This window comes from Argentina silus (genome assembly GCF_951799395.1).
Source record: "Argentina silus genome assembly, chromosome: 2".
Classification (NCBI taxonomy): Eukaryota; Metazoa; Chordata; class Actinopteri; order Argentiniformes; family Argentinidae; genus Argentina; species Argentina silus.
The window spans coordinates 32667935-32673934 of NC_139656.1; positions in this window are offsets into that span (position 1 = coordinate 32667935).

Sequence of the window (6000 nt, forward strand, 5' to 3'; positions counted from 1 at the left end):
TGTCCTTCAAACCCTCCCGTCAGTGGTCCGGTTCTGTGTTCCAGCTTGGAGAACTCTCCATGGGGCTTCCATTCACATGGGGCTGGTATGTGGATTGTATTTTTCCTGCACAGCCAGAATTTAACCCTTGGAGACTCATAAATATTTGATGTTGGAAGTCCGGCCTGTCAGCCTCAGAGGCGTTCAGGCTGGACGTGCTGTCTTCTCTCCCACCTGACCAGACCTGGAGGTTACACGCCTCGCTGACATCACCAAGTGGGAGTGTGGTGTTGTTAGTTTTATGTTTGGATAGGTGTTTGACACCCTTGATTACACTGAGAACACACACACACACACACACACACACACACGCACGCAAACTAACGTACCGTACAAATGAACCTGCAAAGTTTGCCGTTATCTGTGTTCTCCTCTAGCCTGCCTCTACTGTGTGTGTCTTTGTTGGTTAAGTGTAGAAAGTGGAGCGTAGAGAATGGGAGCCTCTCCAAATGCAGCCTCTCTGTTGTTTTCCCTCCTAGGGTTTCAACAATGGCCCCTAAGTGCTTCTTTACTGTGTTTTTGTTGCACATCAACCATCTGTGTGTTTTCTGCAGCAGTAAAGCATCGTGGGGGGACGGGAGATGGGGGGGACGGGGGGCGCGGGGGTTCTGTCTGAGCTAGACTTATCAGGACACCCCCTCGATTGTTTTTCTCTCTTTCCATCACGGACAAAAACACAATCAGATGCTGTGAGAGTGGGCCAAAGGGGGAACAGAAAAACTGTGTGTTTGTGTGAGTGTGTGAGTGAGTGAGTGAGTGAGTGAGTGAGTGAGTGAGTGAGAGTGTGTGTGTGTGTGTGTGTATGTCTGTGTGTGTGTATGTGTGTGAGTATCTCTTAGTGTGTGTTTGTGTGTGCGTACGTGCGTGTGCGTGTGTGTGTGCGTGCGTGCGTGTGTGTGTGTAGCAGCCTGCATATCAGTCATAACAGGTTGCCCGAGAGTGGAAATACCATGAAATGATGTATTCGTTCTGTTACTGTTTACCAAGTGGCCTGTTCTAACTGGAACAGAGAAACAAATGGAGAGATGGAGGACAATGAGAAGTCTGACTTTATAACAGAGTGGTATTGATGTATTGATCTGCTTCTATATCTGGAAGCCTGGGGGAGGAGGGAGGAAGGGATGGAGGGGGGGGGGAGGGATGGAGGGGGGGGGAGGGAGGAAGGGATGGAGGGGGGGGAAGGGAGGGGGGATAAAGCAGGTGGAAGAAAGAAAGACAAAAAGAAAAAGGCCGGTTGACTAACTCCCATCTTCTCTCTCTCTCTCTCTCTCTCTCTCTCTCTCTCTCTCTCTCTCTCTCTCTCTCTCTCTCTCTCTCCTCTCTCTCTCTCCATCTCCATATTCATATTGTGAGTTCCGAGGACCACCACCCAAACAGAGAGATTAAACAAACTTACTGTGTTTTTCATTGGCTCTGAGTGTGAAGCTAATCCGGTGTGTTCTCCTCCCTCCTCCCCCAGAGTCAGTGGCCCAGTGAAAGACTCCATTAGAGCTGAGAGGCTGAGTCTGCTGTCAGAGGCACTGGCAGGAGCCGGCTTAGTCCACCGCTCTGTTTCAGAGAGAGGGTGAGGGTGTTGGCTCAAAGGTCCTGTTTCACACACACACACACACACACACACACACACACACAATTCCGACCCTCGACACATCTTGCATGTCATCCCTCCTCTCTCTCCCATCCTTACTGTCAACCTCTGATGTCTCTATCCCAATAAAGCAGAAATGCCCAAAAAACATGTTTGAAAAAATAAATAAAGCATGCATGCATGCACACACACACACACACAACACGCACGCACACACACACACACACACACACACACCACTGCAGAATCCTAAGAGGATTGGAGTCCTGCCCAGTCTCAAGTCTCAGACAGATGTCTTCCCAGGAATAATTGACATCACCAGTGAAAATAATTGCTACCTTAGTCCGTCTGCGGGAGAAACTGAGGACCGGATGGATGAGGGGGATTAATTAATGTTAACCCATTTAACGTGCATGGTGGGGGGGGCCACCCTGGAGGGCAAACACAGATGCTCATTGGATGAGACAGCGAGGAGGGGAGTGGTCTGTGTGTCAGTGTGTGTGTGTGTGTGTGTGTGTGTGTGTCAATGTGTGTGTCAGTGTGTGTGTGTGTGTGTATGTGTGTGTAAATGTGTATGTGTGTGTGTGTGTGTGTCAATGTGTGTGTGTGTGTGTGTGTGTGTGTGTGTGTAGGGGGCAATTTGGAATGCAGCACCGATCTCATGAGGTTAGATATAATGCCGAGCTAACCTCTGTGTTGAGTGACAGTTCCCTGGGCCAATGCTAGGAGGGCAGGGACAGATATGATATGAGCCAATAAGGTCTAGGAGAGAAGCACTAGGGGAGGGTCTGGCACTCTGATAGACACCAGGGGAGGCTGGTGGAAGTAGAAATCGGAGGACGGTTCCATTCCTCATTCCATTCCATGCATTACAATGAGCCTGTCCTCCGATTTCTACCTCCACCTGCGTCCCCTGATAGACACAGATCTAGGAATACTATAATTGACCATTAGGTGGCGGGACCCCATCCCTGACTCCTTTGCAGTGGCATTAAACCATCATAGTGTTTGTACTGTATTTATTGTTTTTTATTGTTCAGTATTGTTTTTGTTGTGAAGCACTTTGAGACATATCTTGTCTCTGTATAAAGTGCTATACAAGCCTGATGCTCAGAGCCTAGTACATTCTAGACCCAGACTTAGCTCCAGGGTCGACTCTAGGCTACGTCCCTGTGAGCAAGTCTACAACACTGCGTTCTCCTACCCCTGCCAAACATGCATACAGCACAGACACACACTTGACTCACACACACACACACACACACACACACACACACACACACACACACACACACACACTCCCTCTCCGAACCCTTGGCTTAGCGTTAGCACGTAGCATCTCGAAGAAGAGCTCCAGGGGAATGACGCCACGGCCCACTGACATACAATTTCCTCATCCCAGGGACACTCACTCAAGACCGGGTCGGATGTGATGCTATCAGCCGCTGATGGCTATGGTGGTTTATTTGCCAGAAAAATGTTCCCACTCAGTCACAGAGTTAGATAGAGCCCCCAGGGTGGGTGGTTTAGGGGCGAGTCTCTCTCCCACAGACCCAGACAGCAAACACCCATCTCTGGGGAGCTGGAGGGCCCGGGCCAGCCCAAGGCATGGAATAACAACAACGTCTGTTCAGGGCTGTTTCTCATCATCACAGAGGGAAACGAATGGAAGAGGGAATTGAGAATGTTGTCGATTTAAAATGTGTGGCTAAACCCAGCCTGTTGTGATGTGGAGGAGAGAGAGAGAGAGAGAGAGAGAGAGAGAGAGAGAGAGAGAGAGAGAGAGAGAGAGAGAAAGCGACAGAGAGAGAGACTGTGGACCCTGAGACCCTCATTCCTGATTTGATGGCAGTTGGACTCACATTTCTGTCAGTAGTGTAAACAAATGATCTGCCCTGTCATCTCGGTGGTCTTTGTCGAGTCTGACGAGTCACCCCATGTCGGGTCAGGCCAGCCAGGTTTTCCTGCTGACGGTGCAGCGGGTGACGAAGGAGGCGCTAGGACCCAGCGGTTCCTATTTTGGGGGTTTGGGGGGTGGCCGGTGACTTTCACGCACTAGGACCACGCAGCTTGCGGGGCAACATCGCGGAGGGCTGCACTGCCTCTCTCTTTGTTCCACCACTCAGAATCCCCCCCCTCCCTCCCTCCCTCCCTCCTCCCTCCTCCCTCCATCCCTCCTCCTCCACTCCGCAGTGTGTCTCTCTCTCTCTCCCTCTCTCCTCTCCTTCCATTACTGTGTTCCGCCGGGCTGGATGACTGCAAAGACAGCAACATGGCTGTGAATCTCAGCAAGAACAGACTGGCTCTTCTCACAGCCTACCAGGATGTTATCAGCGAGACTTCGCCCACCGACTGGTAAGTCTTATCGGATGAGAACATCCCCGTCTCTCACCACGGCCCACTGGCGGCTTTTGGAGCGCTTTTACTGCGGTGTTCAATTGTTGAGTAATGTGGTAGAAGGCTGTTGCGGATGCGCATGGACGCACAGGACAGGACGGGGGGGATGGCACCGCACCGCACCGCACCGCACCGCACCGCACCGCACCGCACATCTCCCATCCTATAGCCCCGCTCACACACTCCTAGTGCGGCTACGCAGCATCCCGTGGAGGGACGGAACGGAGTGCATCCGACCTCTGACTACGGGAGCATCAATCCGTTCAAATCACAGTTAATACTAAGTAGCATTTCACAGCTGGACACATTTGCAAGTGGTTAGAATGTCATCAAAGCTGTCGGATGAGGTCCGCTGGCTCCGATGACGGGCTTGGACTGTGCGTTCAGATTTTTAGATTCAACAAAAAAAATAAGGTTATTATTGCTATAAAATCCTGTTGTAGGTCCACTGTGTTGTATTGTAAAGAGTTGTGAAAACTGCAGTGGCTCGGTGCGTCTGACACACCGGTCCTTGCTCCTCTCCCAGTTCGTGGAGGCAGCAATGTGCGCAATGATTAAATATTGAGCAACGGGGAATTCATTGTTTGCTCAGTGCGAGTTTCTACTTTGACCAGCTGTGTTTCGCTTTGTCCGTCCCAGCCACGCACTCTGTGGATGCCTCGAAAAGGATCATATTGAGTGAGAATTTTCAACGCATTTCTTTTTTTTTGTCTTCCCCTCAACCGAATATCCCATCCCGTTATATCCCATAGCCTATGTCTCAGTTAGCACATGGCATAACCTCCTCGCATCCTTCGAGCGAGGGCGGAGATGGGCGAGGCGAGGTGTCAATCTGTCAACGCTCAATAAGAGTGTCCCTGATCTCTCTCTCCTCCCCTCTGGTGTCGCTACGCGGTGGAACGGTGGCCCGTTCGGCCCCGACGGGGAACGGAATGATTCTATGCGATGATAGATGGAGTATTATGAGGCGAACTCGTGCGCAGAGAGGGTGCTCCATGCGCGTTACATTCCATCGGGCCGCCCGGTGTCCGTTCGTGGGCCTACACGGAGGCGTGTCTTTCCTCTTTGTGTGGAGAGACGGAGGAGAGGGCCTACTCACATGGCCGCTACAATCTCTTTTCACTTACAAAAGCAGATGCTCTTAGTCACGTCAGATGAAACGGGAGATTCAGCAGGCCAGGGCTGCACCGATGATGAAGCCACCTGGTGACATTGTTTGGAGAGGTCTATGAGTCGGCCTCAGCCACGGTAGGGGAGGCTAGTGGAGGTAGAAATCGGAGGACGGGTTTCATTGTAATGCATGGAACGGAATGAGGGATGGTGTCCAACACCTGCGGTGGTATGGTATCGATGGTATCAAACACTAGCCTCCCCTGATGAGTAGGCCTTGGTCACGGTAGCACCTCAGGGGAGGCTGGTTGAGGTAGAAATCGGAGGACAGGGCTCATTGTAAAGCATGGAACGGAATTGGGAATGGTATCAAACACTAGCCTCCCCTGATGAGTAGGCCTCGGCCACGGTAGAGCTTGACCTTGGTCATGGCCAAGGAATCCCACGGAAGTTTACGGAGAATACGGTTGACACTATGTGGTCGTCCCTTGAATGTCATAACATTTCAACCTTTCTTTCCGTGTTTCTGTGTGTGGCCAAGATGTCAGAAGTCCCCCTGCGCCCCCCTCTGCTTGAAACATGATTTAAGAATACAAATGCCAACTCGTTCTACATGATTTAAGAATACAAATGCCAACTCGTTCTAATTGATGACTGTATTTATGTCAGTTATTGCCGCCTAGGCGATGTCTCTGTGGAGCCTGCGTAGGCTGACTGTTCTCCACCGACCTGTGGGACCGGCTTTAACTCGCCACAACAAACCCCCCATGTTATAAGATGTTGACCAAGGTTTGGAACAGGCTGACTGAAGCTCTCGACAGAGACAGATGGAGCTTGAGTTCGGGGGAGGCTGGTGGAGGTAGACGTCG